Below are 26,061 nucleotides of genomic sequence, written 5' to 3' on the forward strand. Positions count from 1 at the left end.
GAACTTGATCAGCCATAGTCCACCCATGTTAGCCTGTACCTCGGAGAAATATATACCGAACAAGAGAGGTCCCAGGACTGAGCCTTGTGGGACACCACTTGTAACTGGTTTAGAGTCTGACATGGCACCTGCTATTCTGACCATGTGGGTTCTATCCCTGAGCCAGTTTGCAACCCATCTTGTGACATAGGGGTTGATATTTAAGCTGGTGAGCTTATTTATGATGCCCAAGTGGGGTATTGTGTCGAAGGCTTTTGCGAGGTCCAGGTAGGCTGTGTGGACTACCTTCTCTTCATCTATGGCTTTGATAACTGTTTCAAAGATGTTGACCAGGTTCAAGAGGCAAGATCTGCCCTTAACGAAGCCAAATTGGGTAGGATCCAGTGTCTGGAGGTTCCCAATATCTTTGTTTATGATTTCCATGATGATACACTTGATAGCTTTACAGACCAGGCTAGTCAGGCTTATACGGTGATAGTTTCCTGGGTTTGTTGTGGCACCACCTTTGTGGAGTGGGACCACTGTTGCTGTATGCCATTCCTTGGGTACATATCCTGTAGTAAGGCTGAGATTGAACAGTGACTTTATCTGAGGGTTTAGTTCTTCTTGGAGCTCGTGTAAGACACAGCCCGGGACACCGTCTGGTCCCATTGATGCTGTGTATTTTGCTTTGGAGAGGGCAGCTCTCACCTGAGCATCTGTGATCTCAGGAAGGCTACACCCTGTTGGGATAGACATTTGGGGGAAGGGGGAGAGAAGTTTGCACTGAATCTTTCTGCCAGGATGTTGGCAATGTCTGTGGGTTCAGTGTATTTTTTGTCATTTTGCACTAACTCAGAGCATATCTGGGAGTTGCTTCCCAGGTTTCTGACATAACTAAAGAAGGCCTTGTGATTATCTTTAGTGTCTTGTGCAATTTTTCTTTCGAAGCTGGCCTTAGATGATTTTATGAGGGATCGTAGTTTCTTGCTAGTACTGATCAGTGATGCCTTCCCTTTTTGGGATTTTGCTCTGTCATGTAGTAGCTTTCTCCTTCTGTTGTATAGCTTATTTATGGCCGGGGTCCACCAGACAGGTCTTCTGCCTTTGGAGGAGTGAGTCTTGGTTTTATTTGGGATAGCATGCTCCATGCATTCCTGTAGGTGTCCATAGAATGCTTTTGTAAAGGATTCTGCATTTTGGGCCATATTTTCCACTGGCCTGGGGGCTTTGAAGGATTCCACCTCAGTTCTGAGAAGTGTGAAGTTTGCTTTTGAGAAGTTCTTCACCGTGGTTTCCTTAGCTAGGGGTGGGGACGGAATATGGATGTCCAGTGAGATTTGTTTATGGTCTGATCTTACCAATGAGGGGTATACCTCTGGTGTGGAACATAGAGACCCCATGTTGGTGATGACCAGATCCAATATGTTTTCCCCTCTTTTGGGAGTGGTGACCATTTGTTCCATAGCATTTGAGTTTATAAATTCTAGAAACCATTGGGCGAGGGTGTTTGGGCTTGAGTAGTTTTCCCAATCGATGTTTGGGTAGTTGAAGTCCCCCAATATGATGGTATTTGGAGAGACCTTCATATGCTCCAGTGTCTTCAGGTAGACCTAGTGGGGTTCCTGAGTTTGCAAGGGTGGTCTGTAGCATGCTACAAACTGGAAGGCAGTTTTTCCCACTGTTAGTTGCTCATGGATGGTTTCCGATGCTTCTTGCGGTGCCACTAACCTGGAGGTGTGGGTATCTTTGATAAATATGGATACTCCCCCTCCTTTTGTGGTTCGGTCCGAATTTTGGGGCCCGAAAGCATGGTATGAAGTATAACCTGTTAGTGCTGGGGTGCTCTTGGGAACCTTGAAATAGGTTTCTGTTACTGCACAGATATTGATATTTTCCATACTGAGGAGAGTCTCGAGTGCGTGCATCTTGAGGTTTAGACTTCTGGCGTTGAGCATCATTACCCTTAGTTTTTTTTTCTTTGTGTTGTCTATGGGGGTGGGTTTGTCTTTTGAGCCTTGCCTAAAAAAGGCACTATGGGGGAGGCAAGAGCCTTTGCCAGTATTTGAAAACCCAGGGGTGACAGGTGCAAGCCGTCCCTAGTGAAGCAACGTGGCTTGTCGACCATGTCATCCCAGGCTGACAGACACTGGATCTCCTTTGAATGACACCAATACTTTATCCAATTTAAAATTGATCATTTTGTCTTTATACTGTGGCATCATTCTTGGTGAGGGTAAGATGCTACTCAAGGTCAGGGTCATACCAGCCTGGGCTACATGATCAAAGAGCTCCTGTACGTCTTTTTTCATGTAGTCCAGGGAGGTACATCTCAGGTCATTCACACCAGCATGGACAATGACGGAGTCATATTTGTACTTGCATTGGAGTGACCTGAGTGCTTGTGTTATGTGGCGGATCCTGGCACCCGGCAGGCAGCTCACAGTAACCTTCTCCTTGTTCAGCCTGGTGAGTGGGACGTCAGTGTGTCTGACAATAGAGTCACCTATTACAAGTGTATTAGGTGTGTTGTTTAGCCTTAAGGGCTGTGACTGTGTGGCACACTGACTTTGTGAGCTATGTGCTACGTGGATATTGTTTTGTGGTAGGTGTTGCTTGGATGTCTGCTTTGAAGGTCTCTGCTGCTTAGGCAGATTTTTATTAAGAGCCTCCGAGCATGTTTTTGTGTGTTTATGTGTTTGGTTTGCTGATGCGATAGGTCTATGTGAGACTGGATTTGTGGTGTGTGTGGTTACCTTCTCCTCCTGACAGGCTGTACCAGTACTGGGTTGAGAGAGCTTAGCCTCCAGTTTGGCTATATAGTTGCATCTCTCACATATATTTGAGCTTGTTGGGAGGAGGAGAGAGTGGTCTGTATACATAAGGCAGTTGTAATATTGCCTCAAGATTCCCAGATTCACCAGCTGGACTGGAGAGTAAACCCGAAACTGACCTTTTGACATGCCTGAATAATACAGGGAACTACTTATTGACTGATCAGAAAGAACCAATAGGGAGCAAGTGCTTAGAAGGAGTATAAGAGGATGTAGTGCTTTAGTTTGTGTTTACCTATGAGATTACTTATACGAGCAAGTGCAGGGCTTTAGAATAAAAATACAGTGCTTAATTAGAGATTTAGAGCAGTTCTAAGGGAAAAAGTGAAGCGCAGACATTCTGGAGCTGGGGATAGTTTAAACCTGTTTAAGCAGTGCTGCCTGACGCTGCTCTGTGCGCAAGACCGCACAAAAAGAGAGTTGCAGGGTTTTAAGAGAGAGAGATCAAGGAGTTTAGAATTGACCCAAAATGGCCAATAAAACTACAGCTTCTAGGCGGTAACCACTCCTACAGGGAAAGGCAGGCTGCTCAGTGTTAACCACTGCCACTGGTGAACACAGAGACTTCCCTTTAGCCCAAGCAAGCACTGGCCTCCAAGAAACTTACAAACAGTTCAGAACAGCAAATCTGTAACTGAACTTTCTTAAATTTCAGAAAGTGGGAAAAAGCAAGATTTTTTTGTTTTTTCTTTTTTTGTTTTAGTTTAAAGGTAGCAGAGATACACAAGTAGCAAAATAGTGCAATAAATGACCCCACACTTGAGTGTTAGGCCAAAGTCAGGTAAAATGCAATTTTAAGAGAAAAAAACGATTTTAAATTAAGTGCAACACAGGAAATGCAGTAAACAGGCTCTAGATGTGTTCTAAATACTGTTTCTAATACAGATATAAACTTTAGCAAGCCAGAAAATACCGAAAAGTATGCGACAAAGCAGTAATTCTAAACAAAAAATCAGAAGAAAATACTTAAAATCTCAAAAGTGGCTCCTTTCTTCTCTCAGCATTTTCTCCCATTGGTAGGTGCTTCAGCAACAACTAACAAGCCTGAAAAGACACCACGTATGTGGTTTTTCGACTATTCAGTCCCGAAATACTGAAATTCGACATTTCAGTATTTCGAGATTGTATAGTGAATCCATATATATATATATATATATATATATATATATATATATATATATATATATATATATATACACTGAACATATTTATCTATGTACAATTGCTGTTATATGATTATTTGTGAGTCATACATACACATATATATCTATCTATCTATATATATATATATATATATATATATATATATATATATATATATATATATATATATATATATATATATATGTATATATACATATATATATATCTATCTATATATATATATATATATATATATATATATATATATATATATATATATATATATATATACCTATAGCTGTCTACATGTCTACATTTACAGATATAGATCTGTCCATATGTCCATGCATGTTCGGCTTATATGTTTGGCCTGTACCTCATTTTCTTGGCAATTGACATGGATGATCTAAAGATTGAAGTCAGTCACTTGGCCGACACCTTTTTGTTTCAGACTTTTCATTGCCTTCAAAATATGTGTTCTAGTACATATAACTGTGTAACTAGCAACATTTTAAGTGTATTGGAGCAGTATTTGACAGACATCCCTATTTATTCCCACATTTTGGCACACTTTGTCTGGAATTCTTGAATTAAGAGGTTCTGTGGTATGATATTACTACATTTCCTCTGCTATTGATTGATTGTGCTGGCTGATATGTTTGTGAAAATAAGAAGGTTATGTACAGCTGCCAAAGCTTACTGGTAAATAACTTTGTGTATGATGTGCAGGGTCCTGAGTTTGGTCCTTGCAGAGGCTGTATATTTTGTTGCTGGGCAGAACACCGGCCGTTGGATACAGAGTGATTAAGGGACATTTGAGCAGTTGTACACGGGTGTGCGTGGGTTTGCATGGAGCTAAGCAATGCTAGCCTCCAGGTGCATTTCCTTACACTCAGTTAACTTCTACTTTGCTTAATCTGTGTGGGCAATGCTTACCCCCACGCAAACACACTTATACACGCTTACTACTGCTTATACATGCTTACTATTGCTTATTTGTACTTACACCTGTGTACTAGTGCCTTATTCATTATGACACTGGCACTTCACATGTTGATTTAATGCAGTTCGCCTGATCAAATTTAAATGTTATTTAGTAGGTTATACAGCAAAATGATGTTCATAGACAGATTTCACATGGAAAATAGAATGTGCTGTAGTGGGGCTTGAACCGGGAATGCTTGCTTGTTAGGCGGATGCTCTGCCCACTACACTATTGCTGTTCTGCTTCATTTACATATTTCTACCATAATGTTATACCCATGTTCCCTTCCACTGGCCCCCATGCTCCATGTACACAACATCCATCCATTGTCCAGTTGCTAGCCCTGCTATAACACACCTCCACACATTTCCCTCTCTGCACGTCTCAGTACTCCTCCAGTATACTGTCTCAACCCAAGTGTCTGCAGGCTCTTCATCTGTTTAGTCCAATTATGTACGAGCCTTCCCTTGATCCTCCTCCGATATTGGTGGAGACATCGATGTGACCCACAACTTTTGGTTCGTCCTGCCAGGGGTGGACCTGTTGTTGTGTCAAGAGTAGACTTAGCTGGTCTACACTGTTTCTCCCACTGATATCATCCTGCCAGGGTTTTGAGAAGCAGCAGTTTGCTCACACACCTGGCCAGCCTCATCTCCCGGGCCCATGGAACCAACACCCCAGGTGTGACATTCTGTGCATGAAGCATGCCCACATGCCCCCATGACATGCACCGTTTTTCATTATTCTCTTCGGTATTATGCAAGACTACTGTTCTCACCATATGATTGGACAGGCACTGTTCTTTGATGCACACAGACTGCTCGTAATACTGTGATTGAGCAATGTATACATGTTTGCTGGTATTAATCTACACACTTACTTACATTTCCTATACTGTTGGATGACTGTGCTGGATGATATGTTTGTGATCACAGAAACTGAATGTGTATCTGCCATGGCTTAGTGGAACTCACATAGACTGTGGTGTGCATGGTCAGGGGGTTGCAACCTGGCAGTGCAGATTATTTTGTTAATGGCCACGATGACAGCTGTTGGCTACAGAATGACTAAGGCACTGTGGAGCAATTGTAGGCAGGTATGTGCTGGTTTTTGCATGGCTCAGCATTGCTGACCTCTGGTTGTGGCATCTTATACTGAGTTAGCTTCTACATTGCTTAACTAGTGTGGTAATTGCTTACCATCACCCAAACAGACTTACACCAGCTTGCTCCTGCATACCCCCACCCTACTTCATTGTCGACCGGGACAATCATACTGGATGCTTGTCCATTTTCAGTGGTGGCCCGGGGAGTAGAGCTCCACAGTGACCCCAGCTACTAATTCCACTTAATACTGACATGCTCACATTCATAGAGAGTAAAAGACGTAACATAGCTACATACCACATTCTTTATGCTTCGTTTATGTTAACATGTTGGTATTAGACATGCTTAGGTCAGGTTTACATGTCAGGTGTGACTGCTGCAAAGGTCAGTTTAAGGTGAAGCTGGATTCCAGTTCAACAGTTCTCTATAGGATACACGCAGGTATTCGTGGTAGGTTTAGTTATTCCATACCTGTGTGGTACAGTAGAGGAGAATAGTGAAGGTGTAGACAGGTAGGTAGAGGAGGTGACATTGTAACTGTGTAGTAGGCTGTTGGAATAATTGGATGGGGAGCAATTGGGAAGGTTTGTCGGATGTTGGGATTTGTATGCGAGGCAGGACAAGAGGTGTCAGTTTTACTAGTTGATGTAGGGGGTATAAAGTGTAAGTTGGGGGGGGGGATTTCGCAAGGTGGTGAGCCTGTGCTGACCCAAGTGTGCTTGTGGTGTTCCTTCATGTGTTATTTACATGTGTCCTGTGGGAAAGCTGAGGTAATACATGTGGGAAGGGGGTTCCAGATTCTACCAATATAGTTGGGAAAAAGGGTGTCACCTACATGTAACTACAGCCCAGTGATGTCTATAGGCGTTTCTGCAGTTACCTCCTACTGCTCCTCTAGGCGTCAAATATTGCCTGCTCATATTTGCATTAATAATTCCAAAACCATGATACATACAAGGTATCAGAATATTTTATCTTGAAGCATATATGATGGCAAACACAACTGTATTGATATATCACCTCTGTCAATAAGTATTTGTTAGAACTGTAAGGTGATAAATTCATTTTTTAAAGGCTGAAGCCACACCCACTGGGAGTTAAAGGTATACACTCAAAAGAGCTCTGCTGGAGGGAATGAGTTAGAAATGGAAAAGGGGTTGATAGGTAAGTGGTGTTCATGGGGCACAAAGTGGAGCGACAGTAGGGGAATTATCCAGGGATATGCAGGAAGGCTGAAGGGAAGGTCCACAGCTGGCCATGTCTTTTACAGCAACAGCTGTGCATATACACTGCATTTGGAGTTTGCGTTGGACACTCACACCCCTGCATGGGGGTGAGGACTACAGTAATAACTTGTGATGCCTATTAGATTGGCTTACATGTCTACAGTGGGGTGTTGTGACCATGTGTTTTTTGGTATTATGTAGTGGGCTTTGCAACAACACATATGGTTATACCGTACTTTGCCATGTAAAATCAACTGTGCTGCAGTGGGACTCATACTGGAAATGACTGCTCATTTAAGCGGCAGCTCTGCCCAATTCACACTATTGCTTACATTCCTGGGCCGGTCCGTATAGAACAACTCCTGCCAACACCTGCATGTCTCAGCCCATAATTGCATAACCATAGTTCCCCCACCCACCCCTCCTCTACAGCACGCATCCTTACTGTGGGTGCAGGTTGGGTCTAACCACACCACTACACACTGCCCACTCTCCACATCTCAGGACCCATCTCGTACGTTGACTCGACCCATGGGTCATCAGGCTTGTCAAACCTTGTATTCCATGTACATACATGGCCAGCCTTGAAAAATTGTTACAGGGACTGACTTCGATCATCATCAATTTTTGGGGTGTCCTGCAAGGGTCGCTCCTGTCTCTGTTGGAAGATTAGACTTGGCGGGTCCACAGTGTTCCCTCTACTGGTTGTGTCCTGCCTGTGGTTTAGGGAGCAGTGGATCATTTACATTGTTTGTGTGTTTGTTTGTATATTTCCCCAGTCTGGTTGGGGGGGGCACTATGTTTTACATGTTTGTTGATTGGGCCCTCAACCCCATTGGCACGGCCTGTGAACATATGTCATTCCTACATGCTGCATCATATCATAGCTATAGATCTGTGTGTATATACATATATATATATATATATATATATATATATATATATATATATATATATATATATATACACACACACACACACACACACACACACATATATATATATATATATATATATGTATATATATATATATATATATATATATATATATATATATATATATATATACAGATATATATATATATATATATATATATATATATATATATATATATATATATATTGCTGTATATATATCTCCGACGACATGTGGATGTATGGGTGTCTGCATATGTATATATTTATATGTGGGTATTTATATATGTGTCTGTCTATGTATGTATATATTTGTACTACAGAGAGGGTGAGGTATATATCTATTTAGTTATGGATATATATACACACACACACAGATACACACATACACACACACACACACACACACACACACACACACACACACACACATATACACACACACACATACACACACACACACACACACACACACACACACACACACACACACACACATACATATCTCTACATATTTACCAACATATCCTGTAATGTAGACTGGTATTGCTGGATACTGTGTTTCGTGTGCATAACGACCAACCTTGTATGCCATGTATGCTTTGCGATACCTACAACTAAATCTGTTAGTGTAATCTAAGTCACACGTGAAATCTATTGTTAGTACCAGGGTAACATTCGGCCCATGCGGGACAACCCAAACATTGGGTATTCAACTTTCGCCTACACCCAAAGTTACAAAGGTACCCATGACTATGTGCATAGACTACAGCATGTGCCAGACCTAGTATACTTGAGTTGGGACACCATATGGGACGAGTCCCGGGCTGGGGAGTGGAGGGAGGGCAATGTGTGGTGGTGTGGTAGCTATGGGCCTGTAATCAGGGTAGGGATGATGGCTGTGTGTGTGTGCAGCGGGTGGGGGGGGACTGTGAATAATGAATGTATGGGTCGCGGATGGCCTGGGTTGGATGGGCCTGTACTGGTCAGCCTGCCTAGTGGGTGGGGGAGAGGGGAATGTGATGTCAACATGTGAAACATAACAGAGGGCTAGTTTAAATCCCTATTTAAATGAAACACGTACAATACAATGAGCTTGGTAGTGTATTGCAGGGCAGAAGTGTTTGGCTGTGGGGGGTATACCAATTCGTACGAGACGTATATTGTTTGGGGCCTGTCAGGCCCATTGACGATGCATGTGGACATATATGTTTCTGTTGATCTACCATTGCTATCTACAGATGTCTGGCCATATATACCTCTATGGGTATATATATTTGCTTACATATTTCTAATTATGTCCGTAAATACCTACGGAGACATATATATCTGCATACATATCTGTAACTTGCTGTGTATATGTGGACATATAGGTGTTGACATATATATGTGTAGATGTCGGCATTTGCATGTATATATGTTCATATATTTGTATATATATATGTATATATATTCCTGGATATTTCTATATATCTATGTATAAATATATATGTGACTACATCTATATATATGTTATAGCCATTTAGATAGTAATATATTTGCACACACACGTCCATCTAGATGCAGGCATACATTCTCTGTACTGTTGCATGACTGGCCTGGAGTTATGTTTCTGTCAACATATGATTTATGCATATCTGGCATGGCTTAGTGGTAAATCATTTTCTGTATGGTGTGCATGGTCCTGGGTTCCAGCCTTAAAAGACACTGTTTATTTTGTTGCTGGGCAGAACACCTGCCATTGGATACGGTGTGATTAAGGCACTTTAAAGCAGTTGTAAGCGGGTTTAAGTAGAGGTAAGCACTGCTAACTTCCAGTCACAGTTTCTTACACCAAGTTAGCTTCTCCTTTGCTTAATCTGTGTCTGCAGTGCTTACTCCCACTCAAACGCACTTGCACACACTTACTAGTGCTTACATAAGCTTACTACTGCTTATCTGAGCTTACACCTGCTTATTGCTGCCCTATTCATTATGATACTGACTCTTCACATGTGCATTTCCTGCAGTAAAATGTATGTTATTTAGTGGGTTTTACAATACAAATATTGCTTATACCATGCTTTACCGTGTAAAATAGACTGTGCTGCACTGGGACTCAAATTGGGAATGCCTGCTCATTAGGCAAATGCTCTGCACACTCCACTATTGCTGTGATGATTCATTTGCATATATCATCCTTGTTATCCTCTTCAGCCTTTTAGGCTGCTTTCACCGTGGCTGAGCAATGGGCACACCCACACAACTATGGTTAGCTGTACTCGGAGCTTTACACACCAATACGGGGGTTTCTTCTTTTGATTTTTATGTCCTGTTGCTGTTGTACACATGGGGGACTGTTGGTGAGGATATCTGGACACCTATGAGCGGTATCCCTCAGTTATTTCCACTTTCTGCTGTTCAGCATTGAATGGGAGTGTTTATTAGCTCTCAGACATGCCCCCTGTACTTGTACACACTCCGTGTAAGCCTGGGAGCTAGGGCAGTGTCCCTTCATTGCTATGCATGGCATGCTGCCGCCCTGCTCCTAAGTGTCTGCTTCCGTGCAGGATTAGACTAGTCCTGCATGGAAAATTAGTAAATCCGGGGGAAAGAAAGCAGTCTTCATTTATTCATTTAATTTTATACAAATATCTTTGCTTATTTTTCAAAGACGGAGATTAAAACATTTTCAGGCAGGGGCAGCACAACTATTTCTGTTCAATAATTCTTTCATAGACTGAAATGTTAGACTGAATAAAATACACCATTGTTATAGTGTTCCATCAACATCATAACCTATTTTACTTTCAAATTACTTAGCAGACATGATTATAAATGTTTGCTTTAGACATAATTGCAAGATGATGGTGTGTCATTTCTTTTAAAGATTTATCAATATTCATCCATTACAGAAGCTGAAATAACTGTGAGAAGTTTTATTTCACTTTACGAGTGAAACTCAATGACAGTGAAGAGAAGAAGCATGTTTTCTACACTAAACAGAGAAGACAACAAAGCTGCAGAAGTGAACTTCCCAAATCACAGTTTTGTTAAACTGTATCATTTGTAGAGAAGGGACAGTTTATAGACACTTTAAATTCAAAGGGCATATACTTGGACCACAAATCTATACCAGGTGAATTGGAAGTAGCAAATGGAATTGAAAACCACTCCTCGGATATGAGCACTGCCCCAACCAAATGCCATTAAAAACTGTTACTTAAAATCATTCCAATTAAATAACAATAATAACAGAGAAAACAGAGACATGAAGCAGTCAACATCTTTTCAGGCTATTTCCTCCTTATAACTTAAAATATATTGTGTAAAGCTATAACATGTAAAGAATAATGCATAATACAGTGTGTTCAAATAATTATGACCTCATAAGCATCAGTATCAAAGTTGTAACTATTGCATTTGCACTTCTCAAATAATAGTTCTGCCATTAGAACAGATGTTATCCTTAATAGTATTGTAACCTGAAAGAGACACAAATGGGATAAAATCCCTAAGGTTCATTACAGTCGAGTCTTTATCATCAAGAACAATATCAAAAACATTCATGGTTCACTTCTATTTCAAGTGAGTGCTAAGCTATTAATTACATAGTCAGACGAATTGCATTAAGTATCATGGACAGGCAGAATGAGGAGGGGTGACATGAATTGTTTTCAACAGCTAAACCACTGTTACTTTATCTCTTGCATATTAGTGTGGACCAGATCCAGTATGCTTGCTCCCCTGGTTGGTGTATTGCTAATCTGGTCCAGGGAATTTGTGTTTACAAAATTCAAGGATGTCTGCCTGCATGTTTAATGTCATATAAGATTCCCAGTCAATAATGGGGTAATTAAAGATGCCCATGAATATGGCTTTGGGTTTCAATTGTGACTGTTTCTAGTAAGCTGAAATATGTGTTATGGTTTTCCTGGGTTATAGAGGGGGCCCCATAGATTGAAAGGAAGTGATATAGGATTTTACCTACAGTGTTTTAGACATGGAAAAACTCAAGTGCATCTTCCTGTTTGACCAGCTTTGAGGTATATGTATTTTTGAGTAAATCAATACAGATCTACCTTTATTAACTGCCAGTGTAGTAACTGGTCTAAGTGTGTGGAAGGCATTAAAGCTTTGCACTGCTGGGGTGCTCTTAGCAGCTTTAATCCATGCCTAGGGGACTGCATAGACATCAGCATTCTCAAGGGTAAGGAGAGCTCATAGGAACTTTGTTTAGACCCTTTGCATTCAGCAGTAACACCTTTAGATTTTCTTGATTTTGATTTGCTATGTTGGAAGTATTTTCAATTTGGCATTGCCTAAAAATGCATTAATGATGAGGGCAGTGTTTTAGCTAATAGTTAAAAGCCTAGAGGTAAAAGAAGCAAACCATCTATGGCAAAGCAGTGTGATCTGCTGGCTAACTCCATCTGTGTAAATATTGCAGCTCCTTAGAATGACACCAGAAAATAAACCAATTATAAAACTCACTCATCTTTTGTTCATATTGTGGCATCATCCTTGGAGAAGGTAGAATGCTGTTTAATGCTAGGCTGATAGCAGCCTGGGAAACTATTCTAAGAGCTCCATGATGTCTCTTTTCATATAGTCTAGGGAGGTACATCTCAGGTCATTTACACCCTCCTGGACTACGACTGAACCATACTGGTACCTGTGGTCCAATGACGTGTGTATGTGTATGTGTGTGTGTGTGTGTGTGTGTGTGTGTGTGTGTGTGTGTGTGTGTGTGTGTGTGTGTGTGTGTGTGTGTGTGTGTGTGTGTGTGTGTGTGTGTGTGTGTGTGTGTATTTGTGTGTGTGATATGGTGGATCCTGTTTCATGATAAGCATATGACCTTGACTTTCTCCTAACTCAGCCTGGTGAGTGGGACATCAGTGTTTCTTACAATTGAGTTTCCAATTACCAGAATGTTGTGTTGTGTGGTGACTTGCCTTATGACCTTAGAAGTAGCGGCTCCATGAGATTTGGCTGTATGTGTTAATGTGGGTGTTGTTTTGAAAGAATGCTTTTGGGGCTTATAAGGGAATTTGAGATGTGTGTCTAATCCAGTACGTAATTGAGGTTTAGGAATGTTACATTTAAGTATCCCAGAATATGTGGGTCAATGTATCTGTTTCATGCTGTGTGTAATGGGTGCATTGTGTATACTACTCACAGCCTAATTGACATTAGTAGTGCTTTTATTTTAGAGCTTTGCCTTCAGTGACATTGGGTAACTACATCTCTCACATAACTTATTAGATTGTTTGAGGATTAGTTGGTTGTTAGTAAACATAAGCCATTTTCTATCTTTCCTCACGATGCCCATATCCACCAAGTAGGTAACAGTGATAGTGAGAAAGTTCATATCCATGGCAATAGGCCCTTTTTATTGATTAGACAGTTGAGATGAGAATATAGAGTAAAGTTAGGAGTATCTGGTTTGTATCTCTGGGGGCAATACTTGTCTCTGCGCCAAATAGTTGCCCCATGTGCAATCTGGTATTGGTGAATTGTCAAGGGTGTTTTTACAGAACAAATATCAACTGAAGGTACCTGTGTCTACATAGGTCACTACCAAACACTTGAGGGGAAAAGTACAAAAGTAAACCCTGAAGACTATTGGATGAAGTAATTAGGGAGATATTATGAAGTTAAGGTAGATAGTAGCTAATCAAGCAGTACTCAATGAATAGAAAAAAATAGATTTGTCAATAATGATGAATAGTGGGGATTCACCTAATTTTCTACTACCTGGCTGCAACTAGTGCTGGTCTCACCAAAGATTCAATCTGCTGGTATGCAATGCTCCTTAGCTTCTTTTCTCACCAGAAGCAACACATTAGTACTAACCCAAGATGAGAAGCAGTCCACAGGCAGTCTTGTACCAGATAAAGCAGGATTCTGTAGGCTTGTTCGGGTCTATATTATGTGATCGAAGAATCTCTTCTTCGAACACATAATAATCGACACATATACAGCAAATGCTGTAAACCACAAATGGCCATATCCTCAAATTTTTTCCTCAGGAAAAAATTCACATGACCGTAAAATAAAAAACAAACTTTAAAACACTAATCAAGTGGGGAGCTTTGCCCCCCACACCCCCTAACTAAATATACCAACTCTGAGATCACTCTACATTGAAGAAAAGGGCAATTCCTGATAACAGCCAACTGAATTTTTTCCAGAGGAAAACATTTGAGGACATGGCTGTTTGCAGTTTACATAATATAGACCCGGCTTGTTCTAGCTCTTTCTTGTAGATGTCTTGAAGAGTAACCGGATAAGAATAGAAAATCCCATACAGGTATTCACTGCCCAATTGGAGACAATCAGAAATCAATACCCTCTACTCTTTCTCTCAACAGGAGCAAAACAGTAGCACAAATTCCAAGCTGGCACACATGAAGCAGTTATTAAACTTTCTGGTGATCAGCAGTCTACAGGAAATAATGCCCTTATGCTCCTTCTCTCAACTGGAGCTAAACAGAAGCACTAATGCCAAGATGAATAATCAGAGGCAGAATGTGGGCTCTACAGTGATTAGTGCCCTTAGTCAAGATGTTGCAGATTTTAAAGGTAATATGGGAAAAATACATTAATATTCTAAGAGTTGCAGTGTACACATAGCAGTTAGATATGAAAGATGGGGTAACTCAGCTTGAGCAGTCTGACGAGAGAGACAATAATTTAAAAAAAGCAAGATAGACTGGAAGGGGTGGACACTTAGAATTCTGTTGTTATGGAAAGAAAAGAGAGAGCCAATAAATTTAAATAGCTGAAGAGGAGTATAATTTTGTACTTACTGACAATAGCCAATGAAAGAGGAGGGGAAGGAATTACAAATTCAAATTAATATAAGGGGCAGGCATGTTGAGAGACATTGTGTTTTAAATTTTGTGTGACTCACAAGCGACAGATCTTTCATTTCTTTCCTAGTTTAAATACACAATAGAAAACATAATGCGATTAAAACACATTGTAATGAAAATAGACCAACAATATACAAATAGAAGAAAGCAATAAAGCAATACTAAATACAAGAAGTTAATATAAGGAAAAACAAGCTAACCTCTCTCCCACAGCAGTCTATGGCATAGTCTGTGTGAGCTTTTCCAGACAAAGCCTTGAAATGTTTTATTTTACCCCTAATACAAGATTTAGTCCCTAGGCCTTCCCTCATTTGAAAGGTAATTAACCTTAAGTAGGGTTTTATGATAACAAACACATTCAAGCCAGGAGGGTTGTGCGCTCTGGACAGTTGAGAGGTATGAAGGGATGGACATTCCTTTCTCATTCCAACTAATCTCTTCTATCATTAATTCTTGTGTTGCACAATTTAACCTTTTGTTTGGCAGTTTACTAACTGAAAAAAACTCCTCTTTACCTCATTATATGATCAGTTTTGTCCAGTTATAGTGCTTATATTACTTAAATTATTTTTTTTGGGGGGTGTACAATTGGAGTGAGTAATGCAATCAAATATCTGCCTAAACCCAGTCATTAGTTTAATTTATCAGTTTGTAACCTGAAAAAGGGGAAAAAAAAGAAAACAAACCAAAACAAAACACAATCACCAATATGCTTCCACTCCTGTCCAGGGATGTGATCTAAAGAATAATAGTATCCCACCTAAAACCATAATATAAACAAGAAAAAACATTTGGCATATTAAGCTAAATTAAATTTATCACATACCCAACTGTAGCACCTTAGTCAATGTTCTATCCTATACAATCAAATATTGATTCATATTTTAACTATTTGAACTATAAACAGAGTCTACTTTCTTAGTAGAGTCTGCATGCTTATATTGACTTCATTATGGTCTTTTGAGCATCAATATTACATTAAAGATGCAATATGAAATTTAGTACTTAGATCATCCCAATCTGATACTCAGTCTGGTGAGGTATTACCCCAAGCCTGTTCAATCATGCTTAATTCTTCCAAATGAATTTCTGGAGAAGTAAATGCCATCTCATCTGAATGATCATCCATAGAATCCATTCGAAGCATGGCCAACCTCTTTTGAAAGGAAAAGTCAGAGTGAAAAAGGTCTGAACATGCAGTTGAATGATTAGGACAGGTATTTAATGACCTCTCTCTCTCTCTCTCTCTCTCTCTTTTGTGTTGTTTTTGATGAGCAGGTTTTAACTGTATCCAAGTAAAAGGATATTAAACCAGCTTGCTGCTGCTGTAGAAAACATTCAACTTCCTGTGGTTCTTGAAATGAAGTTTGCAAATAGCTTTTCACAAGAACCAATGTGGTTGAATACCAGAGCAGTACCTTGTAGCTGTTTTCTTTCCCTTTCCACAAAAATGTGGCCAAGGATTTTCACTTTTTAGTATGAAAGGTCTTGGATTACAGCTTTGTAGTCTGGCATGAAAGAATTATGTGTGCTCTCTATACAAAAGGTGAGGGTTCCATATTCAACACTTTGCCAAGTTCTTTTTTTTTTTTTTTTTTTGATAAATTACATGAGCTCTGTGCCCTCCATATTCTCTGGGATCCTATTATTCAGATATTGTTTCTATGGGCTCAGATCTCAGAACCTTTCATCATATTTTCTAGCTGAAGGATTTGTGCATGTAAATGTTGGATATCTTTGGTCTGTCATCTTGTTGCCTCTCGTTGAACTTCTATTTCTGATTTTTGCACCTGCAGTGTATCCTGGATGGCTCATAGCTGAATTTTATGGTTGGAGATAAAGTTTTTTTACATGTTGTATATCAGCTGCAGTGTCTTTCATTATGCTAGATCAAGCTTCTCTCAGAAATCTTAGTGCATGTAGTTCCTCTGGGATAGCTGATGATTTCAGTATCATAATGGTTCCCTGGCACAATGTTGCAACTGGCCATAGAGCTTCTTTTCACAGGTAAGTTTTAACACAGAAATCCTTTAGTAACTTCATTTTATTAAGCCTCACAAATAAGTGTGCCCAACTTGTATTTTGCTTGAAATATTATTGTGGGATCAAAAATATTTTAACTTTGTCCCATGCAACGGGAAGCAGGTGGGGATTATGCATCTACCTCCATGGATGTACTTGAACAAGACCCCCAACACACAACTTTCAGGTAGTTTACAACATAATCATCTGACATCCTAGCATGGCTTTTCAAAAGAGGGAGTTAAGTGAAAATGTGCCCACACTGGCTCGGTAGTAGTGTTCACTATGCCTTCCTCAGTTTCGCTCAGTTCATTTATTGCTACTGTTGCACCTCCTATGTTTTGTCAGACTAGCTTAAATGAAATATTTTTTTGTGAATAAATGGAGACAATGGTGTTCCAAATCTGTTGATTGAATTCATAATTAATGCCATAACTTATCTCACACCTTATATGTGTTGATGATGATGATGATGATGATGATGATGATGAATTAAAAAATACCACGAGCCTCCTAAGGAATCAACAGTCAAACGAAGAAGGAAACAAGCTGAAGCAAAAAAACTGTTGAAATCTCCATGAAATGAACAGGAATCCGTGCTGAAATATCCAATCTTTTATTGAACAGTAAAAACAGAAGATGAGCGCTTTCACGTGCCACATGCACGCTTCTTCAGATCTAACATTGTGAATTTACAAAGGCTTTATATATCAAAATCAATTGTTTTAATTGAACTAATAAAACAATTTAGAATATAGAATCCTTTAGCACCCTGCACTAAGGAAATTTAAAGTGCTAGTGCACGTTTATCAAAATAACTCTACAAACAACTTATGGTCTATAGACAATGACTAAAACATGCTCATCCAGAATGATTACATCATACAAATAAAAATTAAAACATCATAAGACTATTCTAACAAGCATGAAAAATATATACACTTATATATTAAACCAAAAATAAATCATGTAAAAACTATTATAGAACATCTAGCATAAAAACATATCAAACTACTGATATAATGATATACAAATCAGGATGGACAGATATCCTAATATGACTTAAACTGATGTCATATTGATCTTATGAATAACTATGACTAAGATCATGAACACTAAAGACTTATTCATGACATGGAACATAAAAATAGACATAATACACAAGCCTAGACTAAATGCTGAGATATGAACATTATAAACAATAAAAATGTATCAATCAAAACATTATGTACATATGTTTATTAAATATGACTTGAGAATACATCTTAAGCCAAAGTATCATACTTAGCAAAATAGTCAGATGACTAAAAGTCAAAAATAATTATATATATAAAACATAATATATGGATAAAAAATGTTATAGGTTCTATCTATGGACTCTATCTTCTAACACAGGTTTTAAAGAAACATAATGGTTCAAACCTGGTGGTAAATGTGCCCCTGACCTAAAAATCCACTCAAATTCAAGTCTAGCCAAGTAATTCACGTTATCACCTTGTCTCAGACTTGGTACAACCACTTGTAGAACTCTAAAACTAAAGCTATGATCAATATATACATTAACATGTCTAGCTAAGGCGTTCAGCTCATTCTTTTTTCTAATGTCGTAAATGTGGTTATAGATCCTCTCTTTAAATCTTCTTTTTGGTAGACCTATATAAACCGCATCACATTGCAAACATGTAGCCAAATATATCAAATTCATTGTATTACAATCTGCATAAAATCTAGGTTCAAACTTGAAAATAACAGAAGGATGTAGAAATTGCTGTGTTAGTGTGATATATTGACACATGTTACAACTCCCACAGGGAAAACTCCCTTTGTCTGGTCGGTCTAACCGAAGGACATGTCTGATCTTATTGTCATCATGACTAAAAATTAGCTTAAGATTATCACAGTTCTTAAATACAAATCGAGGTCTATCACCCACTATACTTCTAATAGAGTAATCCATGGTCAATACATTCCAATGCCTGCCAATAATTTTCTTGAGTTCTATGACATCATTGGTATATTTCATCGTATATCTCAACTTATTATTAACACAGGATCTATACTGTGAAGAATGTGAGATGTACTGAGACTGTTGGATGTTATTATTTAAACCCTCTGTATATTCAGTAACAGAATCAAGCAATCCTAGGGTTGTGTTTTTTATACATCTGACCAAACTATGAGCATATCCCCTGTTTAAAAACAATTGTTCCATGTCATCAGCCTCCTTCAACAAACTAACATTGTCTCTACATAATCTAGTCAATCTAATAAATTGGCTTTTAATAATGCCCGGAAAGATATGTCTGGGATGCATACTATTGTAACATAATAAAGTATTTTTCCAGCATGGTTTCCTGTATAAATTCGAAACTAATCTATTGTAATTATTATACATAAGATTAACATCTAAGAAACTGATATTATCCTCTGAGTATTCAGCTGTGAACCTCAAAAACTCTGTGGTAGACTCAAGATAATATAAAAAAGCTTGGAACTCTAAACGAGTCCCTTGCCATAAAATAATCACGTCATCTACAAATCTCCTATATAGCTTGACTCTGTTAAACCATACACTATTGAACAAATACTGCTTCTCCCAAAAGAACATGACCAAGTTGGCGTATGTATTAGCACATGGGGTGCCCATGGCGACACCCCATAGCTGTAAATAATATTTCTTATTGAACAAAAAAATGTTGTTATATAATACCAGTTCTAATAGTTGACATACTAAAATTTGTCTGTCAACACTGAAAGCAGTCTCACTGACAATCACTTCTCTAATGGCTTGTATACCATAATCATTAGGTATACAAGTGAATAGATTTCTGATGTCAAGTGTTACTAACAAAGAGTTTTCCCTCTCAAGGGAATCATATTGTAGATGTTCAATATCATTTAACAACTGGTACGTGTCCTTAAGTATTGTAGGTATGGTATCAACTATTGGTCTTAATAGTTTCTCTAAAAAAATAAAAATTTTAGAAGTGGCCCAACCTCTGCCAGAGACAATTGGGCGCATAGGAATGGGGGATACATTTTTGTGAATCTTGGGTAAACCCTTCAGACATGGAATTACAGGGTTCTCAATATGGAGGAACTCATAAACTTCTCCACTTATTTGTCTACACATTAGCATATCATACAAGCTATCATGAATGTTTCTCACTACGACATCAACATCACTAACCAGCAATGCTTTATATGTGCTGGCATCCTCCAGTAAAATTTCCATGCTCGCAACATAATCACTTGAGTCAAGTAAAACAACCCCCCCCCACCCTTATCAGCTGACTTATTAATTATATTGTCGTTCATTCGTAGAGTTTGCAAGGAGACAAATTCTGTATTACTCAAATTATAAAACCTATTCCTTTTATTACCAGTAGAAAAATGTAAATAAAAGTCTCTTTCACAGAGCTTTATGAAGCACTCAACAGCAGAAGGTAACATGGGCGTAAAAATACTTTTACGTTTAAACAGTTGAGAAGACAAAGCATTATTATAAAGGTCTTCACTGTTCTTAAAGTACATTCTTAATATATATATATTAATATGATATTAATAAGATATATGTGTTATACATGTGAGAAGAAATGCATTACTGTCTCCTTTCATCTTTTGGTATTCCATGTTTATACTCTCCTTTAATGCAGTTGTAGTTTTCACAATATGTTACATAACTGAAACATCACTTTTGTCTAATTTAAACTTTGAAAGAATCATCAAAGCATTACAGTCTTTACAAGTCAGTCATTCTGAGTGAGTACTGTTTTGTGAAAGTGTGGCAGAAATGGTAACAGATTCTCTTTAAAAACATTCAGTCATACCACCCTTGTTTTAGAGACATTAACCCGTGTCTTGCTTTTCCATGCAGCACATTATCATTTGTATATTCATTAAAATGCGTTGGCAATGTGTTTCATTCTAATTGACTATGATGGAATGTAATGTTCAAACAAAACTACCGCATTCTCCAAACAAGCACATTAATGACGTTAATTTATATAAAACCACTTTATTTGCTGTCTAGCACTTTGATCCTGAAGACTGAAAAGGTCAGCTAATTTAAGTCATTCTGCTCTTTATATAAGAACTTTGCTTGCAGGATAGAACAATGTTATCAGTGCTTGTGTGCATTTTGAGTAACAAGGTACATTTCAGCCACTGATAATTGCATTTAATAGTGCCAATGAATTAAGTCTGCATAAGATCATAAGAGATGCAATCAAGATCAGATTACTACAAATGGAAATGTCTGGTGGTGTCAAGTGAAAAGCTACGTGATGAGTTAATAAAACAAGGAGGTTTTGCAATGCAGCCATCAGATCAATGCATATAACATGCATACAATTATATCTCATTTTATTTAAAATTTGATGGTGATAAACAAAAAATACTTTTTTCATGAGACAATAAAACTGGTGAAATAGCTCATACGTGGATTGTATCAGATAAAATATCAGTGCAATAAAGTGCAATCATTTAAGCACAAATGAATTAAAAATGATGTACAACTGCATAAATCATAAAGCTAAGGCATACGTGATTATATTCTCCTTGAGGAGATCAGTAACTGACACGGTGCGCTCTACAGTAGGAAGCCATTGCTCTGATTGTCTGTGATTTGTGAACAAAAGAAATATGTTGCTGCTTTGCCACTGTATTTATATATTTTGAAGGGACAGAATTAGTGAAAATTTAGCCAGTAGAACTGCACATCTCTCCTACAGCTCTCTATCAACATGGTAATAAAGAAAAACAATATTATGATACTTAGATGCTAGACTTTTCTGGAAGTTTTATGGGTGTGAATTGGCTAAGAAGGGATATTGGTCACTGTCAGTATTTGTAAGTACTCAGTTTTTATAGGATCATAGGAAAAGCATGGCAATCGAGTCTTTCGACCATTTACGCCATGCCAGTATGCACTATCAGACTGACCCTCCTCTCTCGAGCAGGGCCAGACCTGTAAAGTTGATAGTGAGTTTGAAAGTAGTCATCCAATTGTCTAATCATATTTGAAGGAAGATAATGTATCACACTGCTTAATTTTCAGTGGGAATCTATTCCAGAGGTAAGGGAAGTGCTTTGCGATGAATGTAACTCTCCACCTTGTTCTACTTGACTGCCAGTGACAAGTAAGATTTCTTTTCTTGCTTTTGTGGAATTATTTAATGTGTGCAGGTGCATAAGATCTTGAACTACTGGATCTCTACTGGTTCAGAAAGCAAGACATAGGTCTCCTCTAAGCAGTCGATAAAATACTGAATAAAAGGAACAGAGTTTCCAGTCTTTAAAGGTAACTTAGTGTTTTTAATCCAGTGATGTTATTTGTTAGAAACTTCAGGGGGGTTTCTAGTTGTTTGATATATCTAATGAGTTCCATCCCAAAGTGTGGTATTGTATTCAATAACTGGCCTAATCAATGCTGAATACAAAGGTACAATAACCTCTCTGGATCTGGAAGTAACCACTTGGCAATCATCTGCACTATGTGGGACATCCTGACTAAAGTTGTTACATGATGATCAAAGCAGAAAGAATTATCAATCCATGCACCAACGTCTCACATTTTGGAGTGTGGTATTATCTTCTTCATATAATCAGATGAAGGATGGTTTACCAAATATGAACATATTATTTATTTATTTGTTAACCGGGTTAGTCCAACTGCGTTTGCAAACAAACCCATTTTCAGTGAAGTCCCGAGGAGAAAAACCCCAGCAAACGTAAGTAAGGATAAAGTGACAATATACAAATATTAAATAACAATCACAATACAAAATAATTGTAAAAAGAAAAGGTTATTAACTATTTGCATTGCACTGATAGCAAGCAACCCATTTTTAGTGGAGACCCAAGGGGAAAGAGTCCCAGCAAACATAAGCAAAGATAAACATACAGGACAAAAACTATTAAAAGTAACAATGCAAATATGAAAATAATTATAAAGAGAAAAATAAAAGAAAAAATGATGAACATTAATGGTTGCACTGATAGCAGTGGTCTAAATTTACTATATATAAGAGTAAAAACAAAAGGATAATTGTTGTTCAAAAGAAGTAAAATGTGCAGGCATTGATAGGAAGTGGGGGTGATATATACAGTGTGAAGAATGGGAGGGGGAGAGAAAGGAGGGGGCTATAGTAGGGCTATAGTAGTAGAGCTGAGGGGTTAGGAGGTTAGTTTAAGCAAAAGTTACTAACAGAGAAAGAAAGTTAGGAAATACAGCAGGTTATACAGTTGACAGACTAAGACTACAGGTGTTCAAGGCAGTGGCATAATTTCAAGTTTAGTAGGTGGGAGTTAAGTCACTTTTAAAAAAAGAGAAAGGAAAGGTTGGATCTATATGGAGAGGGAGTTTATTCCAATTTAGTGAGACAGAGTGTTTGTAAAGTAGTTTGCCAATATTCCTTTTGCTTTTATAAACCGGGGGAGAAGACTAGAGAGTAGCATGGCAGGCGAGAGCAGGGCAGGCAGAGGGGTTGTTGAGTATGGAAAAGGTACTGTGGAGTTGTGATTGCAGGAGAAGGTGCAGAATAAATATGGCAATTTTGTTGTATATTTGTTCCAGTTTCTGCATTGAGGTAGTTTGAATACCGGTAAGGATAGGGAAAGCATATAGAATACTAGGTAATTTTTTGTTCCTATAAAGTAGTCCAAGTTTTTGGTGGGTTATTTTGATGGCCTGTTGCATGTGCAAGTCAAATTTTAGTCGGTCATCAATTATTACCCCAAGGAGTTTGGTGTGTGAGGCAGGGGAGATAGTGGTGTCATCTAATGAGGAAAGAGAAAAGTTGGATTTAAGGTGAGAGAGTGTCTGAAGTAGGAATAGAAGGAGGTGAGTTTTCTCCAGGTTAAGGATTAGCTGATTATTTCTGAGCCATTTTTCAACAGAGATAAAGGAATTCTTTGTTAGTGTGTGTAGTTCAGAGATAGTATTGGAGATAGATAAGAGAGGAGAGTCATCTGCGTATTGTATTACAGATGAGAGACTGCAGGATGAATTTAAGTTGTTGGTAAAAATGTTGAAAAGGAGCGTTTCAAGTATGGAGCATTGGGGTACTCCAGTCTGATGAGCAAGGAAGGGTGAGAAAGGCTGCTGCCATCTAACAGCTTGTTTTCTGCCAGTGAGGTAAGACTGGAACCAGCCAAGAGTTGAAGGAGAGAGGTTTATGTCTGAGAGTTTGTTAAGAAGGATGGGATGAGACACAGTGTTAAAGGCTTTAGAGACATCAGGGAATAGACAAGAAATAAGGAGGTTGTTGTCCCTAGCTTCTGCAGCCTTCTGAGTAAAGGATAGTAAGGCAGTTGAGGTACTGTGTTTAAGGTGGAAACCATGTTGCGAGGGGGTGAAGCGATTTTCTTGAATAAGACAGGACAGTAGTTGAGCATGTATACATTTTTCAAGGATCTTAGAGAGCAGTGAGAGAATAGCGATTGGTTTATAGTTAGAGGGTTCAACAGAGTTGCCAGCTTTGTGCAGAGGAGTGGTATAGAAGGATTTCCATATTTCCGGTACGGTAGATTCCTGAATGGAGCAGTTGATTAAGATAGATACAGGATATGCAATAGAGTCAACAGCAATTTTCAGAAAATGAAGGGGGGGGGGTTATCAGTGGGCAGAGAGCATGGTTTTAGTTTAAGAAGCAGGGATTTGATATATTTAGCAGAAACAGGTTGCAAGATAAAAGGCTGAGAGACAGAGGATCATATAGGTTTAAGGGGAGGTGTGGGTGACACGGAAGAGTTGGGATGAGCAGAGTTACCAGAGGGTAGGAGTTTAGAGGTGCAGTTTCTGAAGTGTTTGTTGAGTAAGTTTGCAGTTTCAGAGGAAGAGTGGTAGAGGAAAGGGTTAGGGATGGTAGAAGAACCAGTGTGGAGCAGGAAGTTGATAGTACTCCAGAATTCTTTGGGGTCATTTGGGTGAGACCTTTGAAATTTAGTGAAATATTGGTGTTTATCCAAAATAATAATTTTTTACACAATTTCTGAGTTGCTTATAGCCTTGGAGAAAGATGGGAGTTTTAGTGGGTTACCATTTTTTTCCATAGAGCACCTCTTTCATGCATCAAAGCATGAGTAGCTTTGGAGAGCCAGGGTGCAAAATTAGATTTGATTCTAATTTTGTGAGTTGAGGCAAGAGAGTTTAGAACATCAAGGAAAATGTGGCTGAATTTAGTGACAGCATCATTGAGCAGGAGAGTTTTTAGGAAAGACTAGTTGATGGCAGAGAGTCTGTAGTTAAAGGTTTCAGGGGAAAAGTTAGTCAGTTTCCTACAATCTCTGTAGAGAGTGGGATTAGAGGGATGAGGAGAGTGCCTTAAGACAGAGATGGGAGAATGGTCACTAATAGAGTCAGGGAAGGCAGAAGGGTTACAATAGCTGTTTGGAGAGTTGGGCAAGATCCAGTCAATTGTGGAACCAGTCTCATTTTTATGGTAGTGGGAAGGGGTAGTGATCGGTTGTGAGAATCCATACAGGTTTATGAAATGTCGGGGTGAATCACCAGTAAGGGTGTTCTAATCTATATTAACATCTCCAAGAATGATGGTTTCGTAGGGGATAGAGGTGTTTATCCAGGAGAGAAAATGTTCAACGATTGGGATGTTTTTACCTGGAGGGATATAGATAGAGGCAATAGCCAACTTCCTATAATTATTGATGTTGCAGTCTAGGAGCAGTAGTTCAGCAGGGGAGAAACAAGGCAGAGTAATATCTATAGTTGTTAGCGTCAGTGAAACAGAGTACAGGATAGCCACCCCACTTTTTGGGTGTCCTATCAGACTTATAGATATTGTATTGAGGTGGGAGAAATTCAAAGGAATTGATAAGAGGTTTTAGCCAGGTTTCCGATAGGGTCAGGATGTAAGGTTTGTGTTGGGCCAACCATGCATGAAGTTCAGATGTTTTGTTGTTTATGCTTTGGATGTTCATTGCAGAGATAGAGAGATATTTGAGGCAGAGATATTTGAAGATTTTTTTGGGGGG

The sequence above is a fragment of the Protopterus annectens genome, chromosome 3.part1, assembly GCF_019279795.1.
Source record: "Protopterus annectens isolate FY-2018-M chromosome 3.part1, PAN1.0, whole genome shotgun sequence".
NCBI lineage: Eukaryota > Metazoa > Chordata > Ceratodontiformes > Protopteridae > Protopterus > Protopterus annectens.